Genomic DNA, 23,501 nt, shown 5'->3' with positions numbered 1-23,501 from the left:
AGGGCGATAAGTGGGGCGCGATGCAGCTAGTGCCCGGGTGCGGCAAGACCTGCGCCTCTCACGAAATTGAGTGGACATTTAGCGGTGGCGCAAAACCGCAAAGCCCGCTTAGCTGTGCGCGCAGATCCTGATGTCATTTCATGGTGCAACGCCCTTGGGGCGCCCCGAACCGGAACTTCAGTGGCGCCCCCCTCCTTTCCGCCTGGCGCTCCCAGCGACTGGTTGACTGGAACGGTTCCCAGTCGCTGTGGGGCTGGGGGGACGCTATTTAAAGGGGGCTCTTCCTGGCTTCTTTGTGGTAGCCATTTTTGGACCACTCCTTCTGTGAGAGAGAGAGATTTGCAGAGAGACAAAGGGAGAGAGCTTTCTGCTTTGAGTCAGCGCTCACACAGGTACTTCTGGCTTTGGCCCAGAACTTTGTAGTTGGTTTGATTTTTCACTGGCATAACCTTGAGTGGCCACATACTATGGGAGCTGCAATGGGTTGAAACGTTGGGTTTCTCCATTGCATTGAGAGGGCTCAGAGATGCCAAGAGAGAGTGCCAATCATGGCCAGACGGAGGAGGGCCAACAGGCATCAGCACAGGAGGCTTTACCCTCCCAGGGTATTCCGCCAACAGTTCTCATACCTCAACATGTCTGAGGAGCAGTGTTTTCGGAGGCTTCGATTCAGCAGGGAGTGTTCTGTCTGACATTGGTGATAGGTGCTCGATTGCCTTGGCCTGAGCACATGGAGTTTGATAGTGCTGTTATCGTTGTATTGTGTATAGGTATTCGATTGCTTTGGCCTGGAAGTGTGTGTGTGTGGCAGCCATTAAAAAAGCAGCATGAACTGAACTCTGCTTACGGTCTCTGGATTATCTTTGCAAACGCAACAGGGAGGTGGTCACTGAGCTCTGCCACGTGCTTCAGTCAGATCTGCAGCCCCAACTGAGGAGCAGGATGTCTCTGTCGGTGGCAGTGAAGGTGACAGTGGCTCTCAACTTCTATGCCACCAGCTCCTTCCAATCCACTACTGGGGACATTGCCAATGTCTCCCAGTTCGCGGTGCATTGCTGCATCCGCCAAGTCACGAACGCCCTCTTTAAAAGGAGATGTCAGTACCTTTCCTTCCCCATGACACTGGACAAGCAGCAAGTGCGCGCAATGGAATTTGCAAGAATAGCGGGCTTCCCCATGGTCCAGGGCGTCATTGACTGCACACATGTGCCTTTGCGGGCGCCGCAAGAAAATGCCGAGGATTACCGCAACCGGAAGGGGTTCCATTCATTGAACGTCCAGTTGGTGTGTGACAAAAGACAGCTGATACTAGCTGTCAATGCTCGCTTTCCAGGCAGCAGCCACGATGCCTTCATCCTGCGCCAAACTTCTGTGGCAGATGTTTTCGAAGCCCCAGCTCACCCAGGAGGCTGGCTTCTTGGGGACAAGGGCTATCCTCTGTGCACCTGGCTGATGATCCCGCTCCATGCGCCCAGCAACCCTGCTGAAGAACGATACAATGAGAGCCATCAAGCGACCAGGAACATCATTGAGCACACAATCGGCGTGCTAATGCAATGGTTCCGCTGTCTGGACCATTCCAGGGGAGCCCTTCAACACTCACCTGAGCGAGTGTCCCATTTCATTGTAGTGTGCTGCATGCTGCATAACCTGGCAATCCTCAGGACTCAGCCACTGCCACCAGACATTGGAGCACCAGCAGAGGAGGAGGAGGAGGAGCACCAGGGCGGGAGGGAGGCACAAAGTGCAAGAGCCGTCCGTCAGCAGCTTATTGCAAGTTGCTTCTCGGCCCCCTCTGAGGGAATGGCTTGTGCCATTGAAAGAACCTGAATGGAATCGTTCCGCAACCCCTGAGCCGGACAAGGCAACAAATAGTTCAAAGAGCAAACATGTACAATCTGAATAAAGACACTTCTTTATTTAACAAACTGTGTGCCCTTCCCGCATGACAAAGTAATAGAGAGAAACCCCCAAAAAAGCAGTCAGACACATAACTGGCTCTAACAACCTGGAGACAATGAACAAAAGAGTAAACAAAAAATGACCACGATCCTCGGCCTTCACTGAAAAAATTAAGAGCATTTTGCCACACCTCCTGCTTTTTGCCCTTCGAGGATGATCTGCTTCGCTTGCGAGATTGGCCCCTTCCCACCCTGCAGCTCCTCCGCAATGGGACCCCAGTGGCTGCAGCAAGGCTGGGGGAAGGCTGCTGAGTGTCAGAAACTGAGACTGCAGATGCCCTTGAGGTACGGCCTGGACTAGCTCTGGGCCTGGAGGGCCCGACTGTTGACTGCTCCAACTCTGCATGGGTGACAGCAGTCTGTCCTACAGGTGGTGGCAGCTGCAGTGGAGAAGTGACAGTGTTGGCAGCAGGAATGTGTAGGGGGTTTCTCTTGCTCTTTCTGGTCTCCTGCCAGGCTTCGTGCAATAATTACCCTTGAGTGGTTCGACCCACTCCCCCTACGGTTCTAGACCTTGGACTTAGGTGCAGAGAACAGTAGTGCAGAGAAAGAACTCAATAGACCAGGTTGAATAGCACGAAATGGATGCTTTTATTTTTAAACAGTTTGAAGCATTACAAAATACATGTCATAGGCACAGATTAAAGTTACTACAATCATGCACAAATTTATGAACTTGACTCTATGGAAATGGGGAACACACGGCACATCGTAAAAGGGGAAACACATTACGATTTCCCTTAACTCCCCCCCCTATACCTAAACTAAGTTTCGACCTGGGGAGCTTGGGATCATGCTCACCACTCTCGAAATCGCGAGAAAGGGGGTTCGCAGCCCTTTTTGGCACCGCTTTCCGTCGTCACGTGGATTTGGAAACTTCTGGCGCAGTCGATATTCTCTCCTCCCTCGAGGCGGTGGGGTAGACCCAGCCTCGATGAGCGCTCGTTAAGGTTGAGATCTACTAAGTCGATTTGGGTTCATGGAGCAGACCCAGATGCAGGCTATGCACATGGGAGAATCTTGTGGCCTAGATCGCCAGTCCTCCAGAGGGTTTCTTCTCCGTCGGCCTGGGTCGTCGATGATCTCCCGACCCCAGTACCCGGGCCACCCTCGTCGTCTTCTCGTCGTGGCCGAGCCTTGTTTGGCTGAACACCGACCACGTTGTCCTTTTACCGAAACCGTCCGTCTTTAAAAAGACGAAAACGTTTTCATCGATCTGCCGAAGTGGAAGAGGCGCCGATCCGGGCACCGTCCGCCCTTCGTTCGTTCCTCGTAGAAGAAAGTTCTTGAAGAAATGGAAGCCTGAAGTCGCCCAACAAGAAGCCGTGGCAGTGAAGAAGAAGTTGTTCAAGTAACCCGAAGTCCGAAGTAACTTAGATGGACTTTCAATCCATAGTTATACTCTTTTGGGACAGTCTTATCTCCCGCCAAATCATAGTCCTGTCTTTGTATTAATTTTGGCGGGCAGAAATCTCTGCAGGGGCGCTTTGTCTTGTAACGGAGCCGGTGATAACTTAAACTGGCCTTCCTGGCCGATAATGTCTTTCAATGTCTTTTGCATTGTCACCGTGGCTCGGTTCGCATATTGATCGGTCCGGACATTTTCCTTGATGGCTGCTAAACGGTTTTTCCTTTGTACGATAAATGGGTATAAGTGTTTTTACATTGTCCGCCCATATCTTGATGGGCCCCATCCTGTACTTATAATCCATTGAATATGTATGCTGTTGCTCTGAGTTTCGGTTCCCAGAGACTGGCTTTCGTGGGCTCACTGTCTTCAATCCACAAGCCTGTCTGGCTTGCAGTAACAGAAATAAAATGGTTCATAAACTGATCACGGGGCCTGGCAGCCATTTTGTATGCCCTTTTATCAAAGGTTTTTCTGTGCAAGCTTACTTTGGTCAATAAACAGTCTTATTTTATCCAGTTTTCTTGCGTGATTTTTGCTGAAAATTGCGAATCTTACAAATGCTGCCATCCTGACAGAGAACAGCCACTCCCTGGTCAGACGACACACTGGCACTCCCACGGGGCAGCACTGCAGCATGTGGAGCAATCTGCTGAAGCACAGACTGCTGGCCTGCTGCGGCGTGGCGAGGGCCCCGGCGATTTGTGCCCGATCCAGCGAGGGTGGCAGCAGTCACTGCTCGTGTGGCCTCAATCTGCGCCTGCATCAGACCAGCCACTGACTGCATTGCACCACTAAGCACTTGCGTGGAAGCCGCCTGTGCTTCCTGTGCTGCACCGAAGTCTTGCAGACTCCTTGCCTGTGCTGCACCGAAGTCCTGGACACTCCTTGCCAGTGACTCAATGGATTCGGACATCCTTGCCACTGCAGCCATGAGCTCAGTGTGCCTCTGCTCGGCCTGGGCACCCATTTCAGCGAGGAGCCACACCTCTTCTGCGCTCACTGTAGCAGGACTGGAGGCCAGACTCTCCCTCTGGGGAGAAGGCCGCCGAGATTCCCTACACCCCTCCCCGTGTTGCTGCACCCTCCTCAGACCCATTCCCCCTGCTCCCCTCCAGGGAAGACGTGTCCCCATTATGGCCATGGGCTGCCTCGGCTGAGGGTGGCACTGATGGTCCGGCTTCCTCTTCCTCCTTGCCTTCAGAATCACTCACAGTGGCAGCTTGAGGGCCCGCCTCCTCACCTGGCGAATCAGCATCTGAAAGGGAGGTACAAGAGTTGCTTTAGCGTGAGGACAGGGCGGCAGCGAGGGAGGCATGAGTGCTGCAATGCACTGTATTGGTTCGATAGTGGCAAAGGATACTGGTGTGAAGCACAAGTGGAAGGAGAGAGGTCAAAAAGGTGATGACCTTACCATTGCTGTCCAGAACAGGGTCGGCATCTCCAGTGGCAACAGGGCCAATCATCCGGCCTGCCATAATCCGCTGGACTCACTGCTCCAGATCTCTGAGGTCTTGAAGGTGAGGCCGGCCTCCCCCGGTCCATTGCTGCTGCCTCCTGTTATGGGCCAGCTTGCCCTACAAGTGAAAGGACAGGCTCTGAGTAGTGTGAAGCCCTGATCTTGGCTGCACTGCCTCCCATGGTGGAATAGCCCTTACAGTTTGAAGCCCTGATGTTGGCTGCACTGCCTCCCATGGTGGAATAGCCCTTGCAGTGTGAAGCCCTGATCTTGGCTGCACTGCCTCCCATGGTCGAATAGCCCTTACAGTTTGTAAAGTGCTGAATGTGCGTGTGAGTTTCATGAAAGGCCCATTGGTTTTGGATGAGGGCTGGGCATTGGGGCTTTCAGGACCCTTTGGCCATAAAGTGAGGTGCACATGCAGGGATGAAGAGGATACTGAAAAGAGTACTCACCCTGACGACCCGAGTGAGGTCGTTGAACTTCTTCCTGCATTGCACAGGGGTCCTAGGCACCATGCTGCTGGAGGTCACTCTGTGAGCCACCTCCCTCCAAGCTTTGCGATAGTCGTTGGGCAGCGGCCTCCTGCCACTGTCCGGAAACAGGATAGATCGCCTGAGCTCCACAGTGCCAACCAGAACCTGCAGGGCCCCCTCACTGAACTGCTGCGCTTGCTCCCTGGCCCTCTCCATGGTCCTAGGCGTTAGAATTTGGCAGCAGGTCTGTCCAGGCCGAGAATCAGGGCTCCGATGTGCAGGGTGTGGCTGCAATCCAAGATCGAACCTCCCCTTTAAGAGCTGACTGGCGCCAGCGTGTCTGCGTGCAATTGCTAACTGGCCGCACCTGCGCTGCACCCGCCGCCAGTAGTGGCGCCTCGCTTCTCCGGCTTAGCGCCTTAGGACAGTCGTGCAGTGCCTGTTTTAGCGCTCCAAGCACCTCCTGGGGCAAAGCAGGTCAATTTAGCAGTAGGTGGCGATAATTTGCGCCGGGTGCTAAATTTCGCACCCACTCGAGTATAACACCCCAAACGTGGCCATACTGAATTTCTCCCCCTTTGACTCTGTGGCACAGGCAGCTTGTGGAGAAATCGAAACCAAAGCTGCAGTTTCTGTGAAGAGAGACTTTGCATTTTGAAAACCCGACAGGACTTTGATTATGTATTAGGCCAAATCGGAGACAGATCAAAACCCAGTTAGGCCTATACTTAAGGCCATCAATCAGTTTACATAAATACTCGGGAACAGCTTAAGGAAGCCATTGAGGCTGGCCAGGCCCATTAAGATGTATTAATAGCAAAACAAGTCAATTATCAGGCCAGTAGGTGTGATTACCAGCCATCTAAAAACAGTTAGTTTAGATTGCTATCATTATTTAAAGTAGCCCGCCAAGATTTGGACAAAGAACTAATCTGATTTGGCACGCAGATAAGGGCCATCCGAATGAGTATAACTGGAGGCCCCAGGTAGCAATCTCTCTCTGCTTCTTCTTGCTCCTCGCCCTCGTGGCAGCTGCTCTTCCCCCGTCCTACGCATAACCCCCTGGCCTCTGCCCGTGCCTTTCCCCATTCCATCAGGAATGCCTGGCATTGCACCGGGCGGACACGGACAAAACAGACCAGGTGAGGCGGACGCAATGAGGCGAGGAGGTGAGACGAGTTGGGCGAGACAATTGGGAAGACGATTGAAGACAAGCTTCGAATAATCGGGCCTTCAATCCAGCCGACCTGTGACTATCTTCACGCAAACTTCAACTGCCGCCCGAGGAAGAGGAACCATCACCCCTGCGAGGTACAGTACCCAAGCAGAGACTTTAACTTTGGGGTACTCGTACCTGGACAACGCCCTTGCAGCACTCTGAGACCACGTGACGATGGCAGGCTACAGAGAGCACAAAGAGTGAACCCCAAACCCAATCGCTGTTTTGAATTCAGCAGATCTTTGATTGGTGAGCATGAATTCTGGCCCCTCATAGCTTAATCTAGTTAGGTATAAGGGGTGGGATAAGGATAAGGGGATTGTTAAGATAGCTGTTCTCCCTCGATGTGCCGTGTGTTCCCCATTCCCTGTATAAGTATATAGTTATTTGTATTTGCCGGTAATTTTATACTAGTAACTTCTCGTAAGACTGTGTTATTTTTCTGTTTAATAGAATCTTGGTTTTGCTTACATCCAAACCACCTGTCTACTCGAGTCTTCTCTGTATCGCCGCCTGTACCTAAGTCCGGTGTCTAGAACCCAGGGGCGTGGGAGCGATTCGAACCGTTCTCAAACAGTCAGAGACATAACTGACTGGGCGCACGCGCCAACCCCACCACCAAGCCCTAAAGAAGACCTTGCAAATGTCTCCGGCAGAGCCCTGGAAGGATCCAGAGGCAAAAAAGTTGAGGGAGGTGTTGACTTTGACAGTCCTGGTAAAGCATGCCACCAGGTCTATCAGGCAGCGGGGCTTGTTCCAGCAGGCTGCAAATGTCAGCTACAACCTGATATGACACCCTGAGCCTCTTGCAAAGCTGGGGTTCTGACATGATGAGGAAGCTTATCCTCTGCCTGCAGACCCTGTGTGCCGGGTAGAGCCTCCTGCAAGTTGCACCTCTCTGCTGCTCCACCCTCTCCTATGGCGCTACAGGTCTGAGACCAACAGGCTGCTGCTGGCGCTGTTATTGGTCATCTTGGTCCTCAACTGAGGTCCAATCTAAGGCAGCATAAATGTCATAGAAACATAGATGATAGGAGCAGGAGTAGGCCATTCGGCCCCTTGAGCCTGCTCCGCCATTCAATGCGATCATGGCTGAACATCCAAATTGAGAACCCGGTCCCTGCTTTCTCCCCATACCCCCTGATCCCTTTAGCCTTAAGAAATATATCCAACTCCTTCTTTAAAATATTTAATGAACTGGCCTCCACCACCTTCTGTGATAGAGAGTTCCACAGGTTCACCACTCTCTGGGTGAAGAAATTCCTCCTCAGTTCTGTCCTAAATGGCCTACCCTTTATCCTTAGACTGTGTCCCCTGGTTCTGGACTCCCCGACCATCGGGAACATCCTTCCTGCATCTAGTCTGTCCAGTCCTGTCAGAATTTTATGTTTCAATGAGATCACCTCTCATTGTTCTAAACTACAGCGAGTACAAGCCCAATCGACCCAATCTCTCCTCATACGTCATTCCTGCCATCCCAGGTATCAGCCTGGTGAATCTTCGTTGAACTCCTTCCATGGCAAGAACATCCTTCCTCAGATAAGGCAACCAAAACTGCACACAATACTCAAGATGTGGTCTCACCAAGGCACTGTACAACTGCAGCAAGACATCCTTGTTCCTGTACTCAAACCCTCTCGCTACGAAGGCCAACATACCATTTGCCTTCTTAACCGCCTGCTGCACCTGCATGCTTACCTTCAGCGACTGGTGCACAAGGACACCCAGGTCTCGTTGCACTTCCCCTTCTCCCAATCTATTGCCATTTAGATAATAATCTGCCTTCCTGTTTTTGCCACCAAAGTGGACAACCTCACATTTATCCACGTTATATTGCATCTGCCATGTTTCTGCCCAATCACCCAACCTGTCCAAATCATCCTGGAGTTTCTTGACATCCTCCTCACAGCACACATGCCCACCCAGCTTTGTGTTGTCTGCAAATTTGGAGATATTACATCTAGTTCCCTTGTCCAGATCATTAATATATATTGTGAATAGCTGGGGTCCAAGGACTGATCCCTGCGGTACCCCACTAGTCACTGCCTGCCACTCGGAAAAGGACCCATTTATTCCAACTCTTTGCTTTCTGTCTGCCAACCAGTTCTCTATCCAAGTCAATACATTGCACCCAATCCCATGTGCCTTAACTTTACACGCTAATCTCTTATGCGGGACCTTATCGAAGGCCTTCTGAAAGTCCAGATACACCACATCCACTGGTTCTCCCTTATCTATTTTACCAGTTCCATCCTCAAAAAATTCCAGTAGATTAGTCAAGCACGATTTACCTTTTGTGAATCCATGTTGACTTTGTCCGATCCTGTCACTGTTTCCCAAGTGCTCTGCTATTACATCTTTTATAATGGACTCATCCTGATCTGATAAATCAGCCCTGCAAAGTGCAGATCAGACCTGCAGACATCCAAAGTGTTGAATAAACCTTCAAAGTGTGTAAAGTAACCTCTCAGCAAACTTACTGTGAGCAAACCCTTTCCCACAAGCAGGTAAGAAAGCAGCTGTGAGGACTCTTCTTCTTAGGCAGTCCCTCAGAACTGAGGATGACTTGCTTCCACACTAAAAATGAGTGCTCAGGTGAATGTCAGTACTAAATATTTCCCTGAGATTGATTCAGCTCCCTCAGTTCACTGTCAAGTTTCAGGAAGCCCGGGAAACCCATAGACACTAAGTTAAAGTGAAAAATCTGGGTCAATTTGAGCTATTAACATATGCTAATTGTCAACCTGCCTCTCCCGAGGGGTTACTCGGATGCTGCCTAACACACTGCAGTGAATCCCGGAAGCCAGTGGGTTGGATCTGGCTTCCTGCGTGCTGTCAGTGTCGCCGGTTTTAACCCGCCCAGCCATTCCCAAACCCACGCACCCCTGCACATTAAAATCCAGCCCTAAGGTTCTAAACACGGAGGCCTAGAAATTGAGTGGGCTTAGCGCCCATTTTGCGGCGCTAGAGGGCATTGCGCTGGACTTACAGCCGGTTTTGAAATTGACTAGGGCCCAACATCGGCGTTACACCGGTAGCGCTGCGCCGGCACCGATGACGTCATCGGTGTGCGCAGCGTCCCGGTTGCCGTGGTGACGGGCCCCAGCACTGAAATTCAGTTGCGGCCGCCTCGCCCGTGGCAGCCGCAACTAAGACTCTGGCAACAGAGTCTTGCACGACTTTGCGCCGGCGCATAAAGGTGGAGCGGCGGCCGGCCGCTTTCCCGCCGGCCGCCTGCCCGCACCTCCCTTCCCGGACTCCCCCACCACCCCCCCGCGGAACAGATGCTTCTCGGCTGCGAGCCCGGCACTTCCCCAAGGTGCCGGGCTCATTTTTGTGAAGATTTTACCGGCCAGCGGGCGGGTGCAGGCAGCTCCTCCTTAACTGAAGGAGGAGGCCTGCACTTCCCGAGCCTGCCGCACCGCATCGGGCGCCGCAGCGCCGGAATAGCGCCGCAATGCGGCGCGTAGCGCCAGTTTTCAGGCGCAAACAGCCTTCAGTAACGCCGGCAGCCATTTGGGCGCGGCGCTACTGAATTTTTGGCGCGCACAGCGCGACTTAGCACCGGCGCTAAATTTCCGGCGTTAAGCCCCGGTGCAGCGCAACCTCAATTTCTAGGCCGGAGTCTTAGTTTTACAGATTTTATGACTAAAATGATACTCACAGGCAACACACACTGTGATGCGAAGGTTGCGGTAGATCTCACATTACAGTTGTTGAGCTCAAGCTGCAAGGTGTCAACCCTCAGTCTCCCTTACAATGGCCTCACTGCGAGGTCAGTTAAAAGGCCATTACATCACCTCCTCCATTGTTTTACATTGACGTACTGCATGAGCTCAGCATTCCACCGAGCAGATCTCATAACTAAAGGTGTTCTTACAAGTATAGAAAAGCTCAACATGTGGCCATATCCCTCCCCTCTTTCCCTGCCTCTGTACTTGCTTAAAACGTGTTCCATCTCTACCTTTGCCAGTTCATCAACCTGAAACATTAGCTCTGTTTCAGTCTCCATAGAGGCTGCCTGATCTGCTGAGTATTTCCAGCATTTTCTTTTTTTAATTTCAGAGTTCCAACATTTGCAGTATTTTGCTTTGGTTTTAGATGTAGATATATCTATTAGAAGATCAGAACTATCCAAGGCTATCTTGTATGACAACAGTTAGAGCGTTGCAGATTCTGCCTGTTTCAACAGATTTTGAAAAACTGTCGTTTAACTACAGAATAGGTTCCTAAACATAAATTGAATTCTTTAATAAAACTTTCCTAGAATGCCTTACATGGTGTGTGACGTGGAGGGGAACTTGGAGGTGGTGGTGTTCCCATGCACCTGCTGCCCTTTGTTTTCTGGGTGAAAGAGGTCACGGGTTTGGGAGGTGCTGCTGAAGAAGCCTTGGCGAGTTGCTGCAGTGCATCTTGTAGATGGTACACACTGCAGCCACGGTGGAGAGAGTGAATGTTTAAGCTGGTGGATGGGGTGCCAATCAAGTGGGCTGCTTTGCCCTGGATGGTGTTGCGCTTCTTGAGAGTTGTTGGAGTCGCACTCATCCAGGCAAGTGGAGAGTATTCCATCACACTCCTGACTTGTGCCTTGTCAATGTCACCACAGCCCTCAACTCTTCTGCCTCCAGCTCCTTCCAGGCAGCCACAGGAGACATCAGCAACATCAGTTGGCCTGTAGTTCATGCTTGTATTAAGTAGGTGACTGATGCCATATTTGCTAAAGCAACTGAGTTCAGCACATACTCCGTGGAAACAGTGGGATGGGCTCAGGGGTTTGTGCAGGTTACAGGCTACCCCAAAGTTCAGAGCATCATTGTCTGCATACACATCACCATGAGGGCTCCTGCAGGAAAGTCGCTGCCTTCATGCATCACATGGGCTTCCATACCATTAATATGCAGGTCTGTGCCTGTTTTCCTGACTGCTGCGCTGATTCTTTTATATTGCAGCAATCCTCCATACCCGCACTCTTTGACCCTACACATCAAGTGCGAAACTGGCTCCTTGGGGAGAAGGGTTATCACCCACACACATGGCTCATGACTCCTCTCAGAAACATACACTTATTGACCAAACTGTGCTACCACCAGATTCACAAGTTGACTAAAACCATCATTGAGCAGACCCTTTTGGTGCTCAAGATATGATTCCACTGCCTGGACAAGTCTAGTTGACAAGTATGACAGGGACAACACATGGAGCCACCATTGGACAAGGACCTTCAACTAAATGATGAATAAAAAACAAATGACATTGAGGATGGTACAGAAGCAGGAGAGCACAAACACCAACCTGTAGTCAGAGCTCACTGGCAGCAGCTCGCTGAACAATCACTGCCCCTCTCCCACATTAACAGTTATATCCCAGCCACATTGTGTTTTCCCTCCTATTTTTGCTGTGATTGTATAGCTTTTTTCTGAGTTCAATTTGTGCTTGGAATTATACTACTGTGTCATAGCAAAATGTATTCTTTGTTATTTTCTCACTTTTGATTTGATCCAAATGCCTGAAGCAAGTAATATGGGCTGAAGGCTGGTCTTATTGCAGAAAAAAACTATTTTTAAAGGGAAAAAAATACGAAATGTTCTGAAGGAATGGTTTCAGGCAATATGGTCCTGCTCTTAGAGAAGAAGAGGAGACAAACATGAAGGAGCTTAAAAGCTGAATGCAGCCCACAGTGTGATCTTTTTTTATGAAAGGTTGGCTACATAATCAGCTCTCTTGACATTTGAGAAACATTGTAGGTTGATGGTGAGGGTGTTAGTCGGGTCAATCTGTATAAGAGTTGTGAAGTTGAAGCTATCATTCAACCTCAATATAACTGATCATTGACTGTCTCATGGGGTTATTTCAAAACTTACTACCTTATTAATATATATTCCGTATCAATGGTTACACATGAGATTCACTGGCAATGTGGATTGGTGTCTGTGCCTTCCTAAACATGCTTCTTCCTATCGGAAGAAAGAAGCCTGTAAAACCCATTTGTAAGGGATGGCACTGTAAGATATGAACCCAATGAGGCATAGCTAATCTTCTTAAGATCTCTCTTTCACCAGTGCCAATCTTAATTTTCCATTGGGATGTTTATAAGGTGTCAAATAAAGAAAACATATGGGGCTAGATTTTCAGTATAGGCAGTTTTGGGGCGCTAACCTTAGCGCCCGCCCGAAGTTAGCGCCCGCCCCAAAGTAGCGCCCCGTTGCCGGAAATTCAGTGGCTTCACCCTAAGAGGTTGGTGGAGCGCTAAAAGAGGCGTTCCTCCACTATCTTTAGGCGCTAAGCCGGCGGTCCAGAGGGATAGCGCCCAGGCGGGGCGCAGCGCGGGTGCGGTCATTTTTGGACTGACAGCAGACCCCGTGGAGCCGACCAGCTCTTAAAGGGGGAAGGGACGAATTGGTCTGCTGCCACGCCCTGCACACTGCAGCCTTGCAAAGAGGACTCAACACTGCTGCTCAGCCCCAGGGAGTCATGGCAACGCCAGAGAAGGCCCGTCAGCGTGCCCTGCGCTTCTCAGAGGGTGATCTGGACATAATGGTCACAGCTCTGGAGGTGAGGCGCAAGATCTTGTTCCCAGAGAGTGGGAGGAATCCAACCCACCACGACTACACCAAAGCCTGGAAGCAGATCGCCCAGAGGGTGACGTTCACCGGCGATGCACCCAGGACCCACAAACAATGTCGTAAAAAATACAACGACCTGACCAGGATTGTCAGGGTGAGTACCCTTTCCAGTCTCCTCCTCATTCTTGCATGTACATCTGACATGATGGGCAAAGGGAGCTGAAAGTCCTATTGGCCAGCCCTCAGCCAGCAGCATTGGGACAGTCATAAGCATCAATTGGCCATTCGGCACTCTACACTTTGGCCAAGCTATTCCACCATGGGAGGCTGTGCACACTACATCAGGGCTTCACTCTGTCCAAGCTATTCCACCATGGGAGGCAGTGCACACTACATCAGGGCTTCACTCTGGCCAAGCTATTCCACCATGGGAGGCAGTGCACACTACACCAGGGCTTCACTCTGGCCAAGCTATTCCACCATGGGAGGCTGTGCACACTACATCAGGGCTTCACTCTGTCCAAGCTATTCCACCATGGGAGGCAGTGCACACTACATCAGGGCTTCACTCTGTCCAAGCTATTCCACCATGGGAGGCAGTGCACACTACATCAGGGCTTCACTCTGGCCAAGCTATTCCACCATGGGAGGCAGTGCACACTACATCAGGGCTACACTGCGCACTTACAGCCCGTCCTTTCTCTTGCAGGCTAAAGTAGCCTTTAACCACCAGGCCCGTGCCAGGGGTGGCCGCGCCAAGCTGCAGAAGCTCACTCGGCTGGAGGAGCGCGTGTGTGTGCTCATGGGAGCCCGTGTGCTCATCCCCACAGCGTGCGGAGTAGCCGACCCTCCACTGCCCGGCAATGGTAAGGACCTCGCCTTTTGGCCCTCTCGCGTCGCACTGGCCCATCCGAACTACCTCCTTTGCCACTGTCCCACCAATGCGCTGAATGCCACCAGTCCTAACTCCCTCGCTGACGCTGTCTCCTCACTCTGAAGCTACTCTTGTGCATTCCTGCTTTCAGCTGGTGACGACCAGGACCCTGAAGCTGCCAGTGACAGCACCGCCGAGCAGGAGGAGGAGGAGGAGCAAGCCGGACCATCGGGGGAACAATCACGTCCCGCAGGAGAGGAGGAAATGCTTGACACCTCCTCACTGGACGAGTGCCTGGAGGAACTGTCGCAGGGCAATGCAGCTTCTGGGACCAGTGGCGTCCAGCCACCCAGGAGCCGTGCGCGTGGCCCGCGGCCTTCCCCCCAAAGGGGGCAAGGATCAGAGGGGAGTGCTGCTGATCGGCACACTCGCCGCCACCAACGTGGCAAGGGTCCCCTAGTTCGGCCCCCTCCTCCCCAGCGGGAGAGTCGCGACTCCAGTCCGGACACCTTCACCTCGGAGGAGGTGCGGAAGCTGGATAAGATGGCCGAGGATTCGGACCGGCGCCACACGGAGCTCATGAGCATGGTGGGGCGCATGCCTGAGGCCATCGAGTCGCTGGCGACCAGTGTGCGCGAGTTCGGGGCAGCAACTGCCGCGAGTGGCGGCATGCTGACTGATGCCGTCAAGACCCTGGCGGATGTGATGCGGGCGCACACCAGGACAACGGGGCACTCACTGCTGCCACACGCGCTGTCTCAGGCAGGCATCGCCAGGGCAGCCGCCGCGCTGGACCATCCCAGCAAGCCGCCCCTTGGCTGATTGTTGCGGATCCTGCAGTGCGGGCCCGGCCGAGTGCCACCGCGCCACAGCACCAGCCAGCGCATCCCAGACGCCAGCTGGCCCACATTGCGCCATCCGTCGCCGCCATTCCCCCACTGGGGCGTCAAGGGCAAGCGGCTGCAGCTGATGGTGGCCAGGCTCAGGTGCGCCACTCAGCAGACGGCCCCTCGAGGCCCAAACGCCGTGTAGGCCTCCCCCCAGCGGCATCTGGCGGAAGGGCATCTGAGCCTCAGGCGCCTTCCCCCAGCCTCGCAGCAGCCACTGGGCAGAGCTTGCGAAGGAGCAGCAGGCCGGGCAGGGGAGGCAAAAGGCTGGGCAAGGTCTCGCCCTCGCGGGCCACTCAGTAGAGGGTGTGGCCAGCTTTCCTTTTATATGGCGGTGGCCATCTTTATTTTGCCCATGGTTGTGTTGTTGGAGGGCTTATTTTTTGCGTTAGGCCGACGTTGAGGCCCGGTTTGAAGAAATGTGGAGTGACTCCTCCCCAGTTTGTGGGAGTGAGTCGTTTGTTGGGCTTTTTGTGGGGCCCGTTTATTGTTTTTGGGGATTCATGTGGGAAGGGCTTTTCATTTTTGTGTAATAAATAATTATCTTTATTCATGCAGTCTCCATGGTTGTTCTTCTTAGTGTTTGTTGGCTTCGCCGGCTGAGGGCTTGCGGAGCGGCTGCATTCATCTTCCCTCATGGCCCCTGGCCATTCCCTGACAGGGGGCTTAGAAGTACCGTGTAATAAGGTGGCGTCGTGCGGCCCTTGGCCCTGGTCGCTCCCTCCTGGGAACGTACTCCTGCTCCTCCTCCTCCTCCTCCTCATGCTCCTCCTGCTCCTCCTCCTGAGGTGCTGGTCCAACGTCAGGTGGCAGTGCCTGAGTCCTGCGGATAGCCAGGTTGTGTAGCATGCAGCAAACCACCACAAATTGGGAGACCCGGTCCGGCGAATACTGGAGAGCTCCTCCGGAGCGATCAAGGCAGCGGAACCGCTGCTTGAGGACCCCAATAGTTTGCTCGATGATGTTGCGGGTGGTTTGATGGCTCTCGTTGTAGGCCTCTTCAGCAGCGGTCCTGGGCGCGCGGAGCGGGGTCATGAGCCAGGTGCACAAAGGATAGCCTTTGTCCCCGAGTAGCCATCCTCTTGGGGGAGGCTGTGCCTGGAACATGTCATGCACAGTACTCTGCCGCAGGATAAAGGCATCGTGGCTGCTGCCTGGGAAGCTGGCATTGACTGCCATGATGCGCTGCTTGTGGTCACACACCAGCTGCACATTCAGAGAATGGTAGCCCTTCCTGTTGCGATACTGCTCGCCATGCTCCAGAGGGGCCCGCAAAGCCACATGCGTACAGTCAATGGCGCCCTGCACCAAGGGGAATTCCCCGAGTCTGGAAAATCCCAATGCGCGCTGATGCTGGCTCTCCAGGGCCATGGGGAAGGAGATGAATTGGCTTCTCCTTCTGAACAGTGCTTCGGTCACCTGGCGGATGCAGCGATGCGCGCCGTACTGGGAGATGTTTGCTATGTCCCCAGCAGCGTATTGGAAGGAGCCGGTGGCATAGAAGTTCAATGCCACCGTCACCTTCACTTCCACCGACAGAGACGTCCTGCACCTGAGCTTTGGCCGCAGATCTCGGCGAAGCAGGTGGCAGATCTCTGCAATCACCTCCTTTCGGAATCGGAGCCTTTTAACACATCGCGCGGCACTCATGTTTAGGTAGGAGCGCTGCTGGCGGTATAGCCTGACTGGGTAAGGCCTACGTGGCCGACGCCTGTAGCCCCCTCTGCCTCTAGCCAGGGCTGCCCCTCTCACAATGCATCTGCGAGCCCTACGGACATGGAGCTGCAGCTCCGCGCTGGCACCCCATGCAACCCCCATCAAATCCTGGCAAACACGCTAATTTCCAAAAGGCCACTTGCAGCGCTCTGGCCTGAGTCCAAAAATACCTGAGCTCTTGCTGCTTGAAACCAGTTAGCTATCCTCCTTGTTGTGTCTCCAGAAATGCGTTGCACAAGAGTGTTTTCTGAAAAAAGGCTGGCCTTTATACTGGAGAGCACGTCCCCTTTAATTTGCACCCCCCGGGGCCCGCGCTGGTTGTGTTGCGTTCCTTTTTCCAAACGCTCCGGCCGCCAGCTGCACAATGGGGCGGTCCGACTGAAGTTTGGAATCGGGGCGGCCAAAGGGCGTTGCACGAGGATGTGACGTCATTTTCTGCGCGCGCATCCGGGCGGGCGCTAAACTTTGCGCCGGCGCTAACGGGCAACTTAATTTGGGGCGGGGCGCAAACTGCGCTGCGCATGGGCGCTACACGCATAGCGCCCGAAAATCACTTCTCTTAAGGCGCTAACTGCTGGCGCTAGCAACTGAAAATCTAGCCCATGGTGTAGGTTTTCTTCTCATCCTTCTCTGCCACCTCTTCAACCTCATCATCTTGCTTGAATGAATCCTGGCAAGTCCCATGTGATTCCTGCATTACCCTACACTGTACAGCTCGATAAACTCAACACGATGTCCCATATGATCTTAGGGAGAGAGGATATGTTGGTTATAGAGGTTGATGACTCAATTTCTGTGAATATACATGCACCAGGAACAGGATAAATGTCCTTGCCTGATGCATTACATCAAATTACATATACTTGGTGACTGATGCACATGTGTGAGTAATTTACATTAGATTCAGTCTTTGGTATGCAAAGACTGGAGGGAGCTTTGTTCCAAAGTATCTAGGTTTTATTACAGTTATAAAAAAAACTATAATACAAGAAGAAAGGATGTTAAAATACAAAGGATACAATTATAACATGCTAACTAAGATGTTGAGATACAACCTGCTTAAAATCAACAAGGTGATTAAACTCGAGTTGCCTTGCAATCGCCTGAGCAAGTCCAGATCCGCTCCAGGAAGCACTCTAACATCTATCATTTAAGTCCAGCTTATATACTTTAATCACTCATTACATTATGGGACTTTGAACCTGCTTTGGGCCTGCACGCCAATCAATTTCAGTGTTTCCAAGCCAACCAGCCATCTGCCAACTCCCGCACATTCCACAAGCAGCAACAGACAACTAACGGTTCCCATGCTATGATCCCATGAACATAAAACTTATGGAGAAAATGGGGGGAATTTTAACCCCCAAAAAGAGGTTGATTTGGGTCGGTTGGGATGTAGAAATGTTAATAAACTAAAACCCGACCCCAACCCGCCTCCAACCCTTCTGGCTTTAATGGTGACAGGAAGGGGGCAGGCAACCAACCTGCTTGTAAGAGGCGGGCTGATCATTCAAATATTATAATGAGGCTCCGTGCCTCAGAATTAACCACCGTTTTAAATTTAACCCTGACCGGCCAGGTTCGGGAAACCCAGCAGCTAAAGGGGGGTGAGGTCTGCTGGATCCAGAAAGTTACCTGCTGGGTCCAGTTTACCTGATTCAACCCCCCCCCCCACGAACAGACAATGCCCAACCCTTCCAATCTCGCTCACCCCACCCGACCCTTCCGATCTCTCCTCTTGCCTCTGATCTCTCCTCTGGCCTCTGATCTACCCTCTGGTCACCAATCTCCCCTCTGCTTTAGACCCCAATCTTCCCCCGACCCCAGACTCTGAACGCCCCTCTGCTCCGGACTCCGATCTTCCCCCTACCCCAACCAGTGGTCTCCCCTCTATGCTACAGTCTCTCCACTCCCCCATTCTGGCCTTTCCAATCCCTCCTCTCCGCTACCTGGCTGTTGCCTGGTGCTGAACGCCTACCCACCCAACAGCCACCCAGCCTCTCAATCTGGCTGGCTGCAGCCGGGAAAAGGATACAAAAAGTGCTAATCAGGCCTTGCCATTAAATTCATCAGGACCTGCGGGGAACCCATACTTTCAGTTTTCCTGACTGCAAAATTGCCCCTCCCCCCCATATCCTCCCTGCCTCCGACATAAGGTCGAGGCCTATGTGTCTTATTATGTGTTTTCATTAAGGACGTACCAATTAAACCAGATTACGCAATATTTAGACAAGGCCTGTTGATGCTTTTACCAATTTATACAGCAGTTTGCAGAAAATGCTTTGGTAACAATATGACTTATCAATCTGTATCCTGAGTGTGTGACTACTAATTTTTGTTCAATATGTACTTCGGTGTTCACTGTAGTCTAGATCATATTGATTAAATCAATTATTTTCAACTTAAGTATTCCAATAGAGCTTTCATCTGAAATTCTGCTGCCAATGTGCTAGTCAAAAAAATATAGGGCTAGATATTCAGTATAGGCAGTTTTGGGGCGCTAACCTTAGCGCCCGCCCGAAGTTAGCGCCCGCCCCAAAGTAGCGCCCCGTTGCCGGGAATTCAGTGGCTTCGCCCTAAGAGGTTGGTGGAGCGCTAAAAGAGGCGTTCCACTACTCTCTTTAGGCGCTAAGCCGGCGGTCCAGAGGGATAGCGCCCAGGCGGGGCGCAGCACGGGTGCGGTCATTTTTGCACTGACAGCAGACCCCGTGGTGCCGACCAGCTCTTAAAGGGGGAAGGGACGAATTGGTCTGCTGCCACGCCCTGCACACTGCAGCCTTGCAAAGAGGCCTCAACACTACTGCTCAGCCCTAGGGAGTCATGGCAACGCCAGAGAAGGCCCGTCAGCGTGCCCTGCGCTTCTCAGAGGGTGATCTGGACATAATGGTCACAGCTCTGGAGGTGAGGCGCAAGATCTTGTTTCCAGAGAGTGGGAGGAATCCAACCCACCACGACTACACCAAAGCCTGGAAGCAGATCGCCCAGAGGGTGACGTTCACCGGCGAGGCCCCCAGGACCCACACACAATGCCATAAGAAATACAACGATCTGACCAGGATTGTGAGGGTGAGTAGCCTTTCCAGTCTCCTCCTCATTCTTGCATGTACACCTGACATGATGGGCAAAGGGACCTGAAAGTCCTTTTGGCCAGCCCTCAGCCAGCAGCATTGGGACAGTCATGAGCATCAAATGGCCATTCGGCACTCTACACTTTGGCCAAGCTATTCCACCATGGGAGGCAGTGGACAGTACATCAGGGCTTCACTCTGTCCAAGCTATTCCCCCATGGGAGGCAGTGCACACTACATCAGGGCTTCACTCTGTCCAAGCTATTCCACCATGGGAGGCAGTGCACACTACATCAGGGCTTCACTCTGTCCAAGCTATTCCACCAAGGGAGGCAGTGCACACTACATCAGGGCTTCACTGCGCACTTACAGCCCGTCCTTTCTCTTGCAGGCTAAAGTAGCGTTTAATCGCCAGGCCCGTGCCAGGGGTGGCCGCGCCAAGCTGCAGAAGCTCACTCGGCTGGAGGAGCGCGTGTGTGTGCTCATGGGAGCCCGTGTGATTGTCCCCACAGCGTGCGGTGTATCCGACCCTCCACTGCCCGGCAATGGTAAGGACCTCGCCTTTTGGCCCTCTCGCGTCGCACTGGCCCATCCGAGCTACCTCCTTTGCCACTGTCCCACCAATGCGCTGAATCCCACCAGTCCTAACTCCCTCGCTGACGCCGTCTCCTCACTCTGAAGCGACTCTTGTGCATTCCTGCTTTCAGCTGGTGACGACCAGGACCCTGAGGCTGCCAGTGACAGCACCTCCAACCAGGAGGAGGAGGAGGAGCAAGCCGGACCTTCGGGGGAACAGTCACGTCCCGCAGGAGAGGAGGAAATGCTTGACACCTCCTCACTGGACGAGTGCCTGGAGGAACTGTCGCAGGGCAATGCAGCTTCTGGGACCAGTGGCGTCCAGCCACCCAGCAGCCGTGCGCGTGGCCCGCAGCCTTCCCCCCAAAGGGGGGAAGGATCAGAGGGGAGTGCTGCTGCTCGGCACACTCGCCGTCACCAACGCGGCAAGGGTCCCCTAGTCCGGCCCCCTCCTCCCCAGCGGGAGAGTCGCGACTCCAGTCCGGACACCTTCACTTCGGAGGAGGTGCGGAAGCTCGATCAGATGGCCGACGACTCGGACCGGCGGCACACGGAGCACATGAGCGTGGTGGGGCGCATGCCTGAGGCCATCGAGTCGCTGGCGACCAGTGTGCGCGAGTTCGGGGCAGCAACTGCCGCGACTGGCCGCATGCTAACTGATGCCGTCAAGACCCTGGCGGATGTGATGCGCGCGCACACCAGGACCACAGGGCCACTCACTGCTGCCACACGCGCTGTCTCAGGCAGGCATCGCCAGGGCAGGCGCCGCGCTGGACCATCCCAGCAAGCCGGCCGTCGGCTGATTGCTGCGGATCCTGCAGTGCGGGCCCGGCCGAGTGCCACCGTGCCACAGCACCAGCCAGCGCATCCCAGACGCCAGCTGGCCCACATTGCGCCATCCGTCGCCGCCATTCCCCCTCTGCGGCGTCAAGGGCAAGCGGCTGCAGCTGATGGTGGCCAGGCTCAGGTGCGCCACTCAGGAGACGGCCCCTCGAGGCCCAAACGCCGTGTAGGCCGCCCCCCAGCGGCATCTGGCGGAAGGGCATCTGAGCCTCAGGCGCCTTCCCCCAGCCTCGCAACAGCCACTGGGCAGAGCTTGCGAAGGAGCAGCAGGCAGGGCAGGGGAGGCAAAATGCTGGCCAAGGTCTCGCCCTCGCGGGCCACTCAGTAGAGGGTGTGGCCAGCTTTCCTTTAATATGGCGGTGGCCATCTTTATTTTGCCCATGGTTGTGCTTTTGGAGGGCTTTTTTTTTGCGTTAGGCCGACGTTGAGGCCCGGTTTCAATAAAGGTGGAGTGGCTCCTCCCCAGTTTGTGGGAGTGAGTCGTTTGTTGGGCTTTTTGTGGGGCCCGTTTATTGTTTTTGGGGATTCATGTGGGAAGGGCTTTTCATTTTTGTGTAAAAAAAAATTATCTTTATTCATGCAGTCTCCATGGTTGTTCTTCTTAGTGTTTGTTGGCTTCGCCGGCTGAGGGCTTGCGGAGCGGCTGCATTCATCTTCCCTCATGGCCCCTGGCCATTCCCTGACAGGGGGCTTAGAAGTACCGTGTAATAAGGTGGCGTCGTGCGGCCCTTGGCCCTGGTCGCTCCCTCCTGGGAACGTACTCCTGCTCCTCCTCCTCCTCCTCCTCCTCCTCCTCATGCTCCTCCTGCTCCTCCTCCTGAGGTGCTGGTCCAACGTCAGGTGGCAGTGCCTGAGTCCTGCGGATAGCCAGGTTGTGTAGCATGCAGCAAACCACCACAAATTGGGAGACCCGGTCCGGCGAATACTGGAGAGCTCCTCCGGAGCGATCAAGGCAGCGGAACCGCTGCTTGAGGACCCCAATAGTTAGCTCGATGATGTTGCGGGTGGTTTGATGGCTCTCGTTGTAGGCCTCTTCAGCAGCGGTCCTGGGCGCGCGGAGCGGGGTCATGAGCCAGGTGCACAAAGGATAGCCTTTGTCCCCGAGTAGCCATCCTCTTGGGGGAGGCTGTGCCTGGAACATGTCATGCACAGTACTCTGCCGCAGGATAAAGGCATCGTGGCTGCTGCCTGGGAAGCTGGCATTGACTGCCATGATGCGCTGCTTGTGGTCACAGACCAGCTGCACATTCAGAGAATGGTAGCCCTTCCTGTTGCGATACTGCTCGCCATGCTCCAGAGGGGCCCGCAAAGCCACATGCGTACAGTCAATGGCGCCCTGCACCAAGGGGAATTCCCCGAGTCTGGAAAATCCCAATGCGTGCTGATGCTGGCTCTCCAGGGCCATGGGGAAGGAGATGAATTGGCTTCTCCTTCTGAACAGTGCTTCGGTCACCTGGCGGATGCAGCGATGCGCGCCATACTGGGAGATGTTTGCTATGTCCCCAGCAGCGTATTGGAAGGAGCCGGTGGCATAGAAGTTCAATGCCACCGTCACCTTCACTTCCACCGACAGAGACGTCCTGCACCTGAGCTTTGGCCGCAGATCTCGGCGAAGCAGGTGGCAGATCTCTGCAATCACCCCCTTTCGGAATCGGAGCCTTTTAACACATCGCGCGGCACTCATGTTTAGGTAGGAGCGCTGCTGGCGGTATAGCCTGACTGGGTAAGGCCTACGTGGCCGACGCCTGTAGCCCCCTCTGCCTCTAGCCAGGGCTGCCCCTCTCACAATGCGTCTGCGAGCCCTACGGACATGGAGCTGCAGCTCCGCGTTGGCACCCCATGCAACCCCCATCAAATCCTGGCAAACACTCTAATTTCCAAATGGCCACTTGCAGCGCTGTTGCCTGAGTCCAAAAATACCTGGCTCTTGCTGCTTGAAACCAGTTAGCTATCCTCCTTGTTGTGTCTCCAGAAATGCGTTGCGCAAGACTGTTTTCTGAAAAAAGGATGGCCTTTATACTGGAGAGGACGTTCCCTTTAATTAGCGCCCCCCGGGGCCCGCGCTGGTTGTGTTGCGTTCCTTTTTCCAAATGCTCCGGCCGCCCGCCGCACAATGGGGCGGTCCGACTGAAGTTTGCAATCGGGGCGGCCAAAGGGCGTTGCACGAGGATGTGACGTCATTTTCTGCGCGCGCATCCGGGCGGGCGCTAAACTTTGCGCCGGCGCTAACGGGCAGCTTAATTTGGGGCGGGGCGCAAACTGCGCTGCGCCCGGGCGCTACACGCATAGCGCCCGGAAATCACTTCTCTTAAGGCGCTAACTGCTGGCGCAAGCAACTGAAAATCTAGCCCATAGTTCATTCATTGTGTATTTCATTGAACAAATTCTTACATGTATTTTGCCTTATCAAAAATTGACTTCGCTAATGAAAAAATTACTGATGACTTGCAA

Source organism: Somniosus microcephalus, chromosome 10 (genome assembly GCF_052327205.1).
Source record: "Somniosus microcephalus isolate GS21.2 chromosome 10, FLI_Smic_1.0, whole genome shotgun sequence".
In the NCBI taxonomy this organism is placed as follows: Eukaryota; Metazoa; Chordata; class Chondrichthyes; order Squaliformes; family Somniosidae; genus Somniosus; species Somniosus microcephalus.
The sequence above is the reverse complement of the archived record's forward strand: the minus strand, read 5'-3'. Positions refer to the sequence as shown.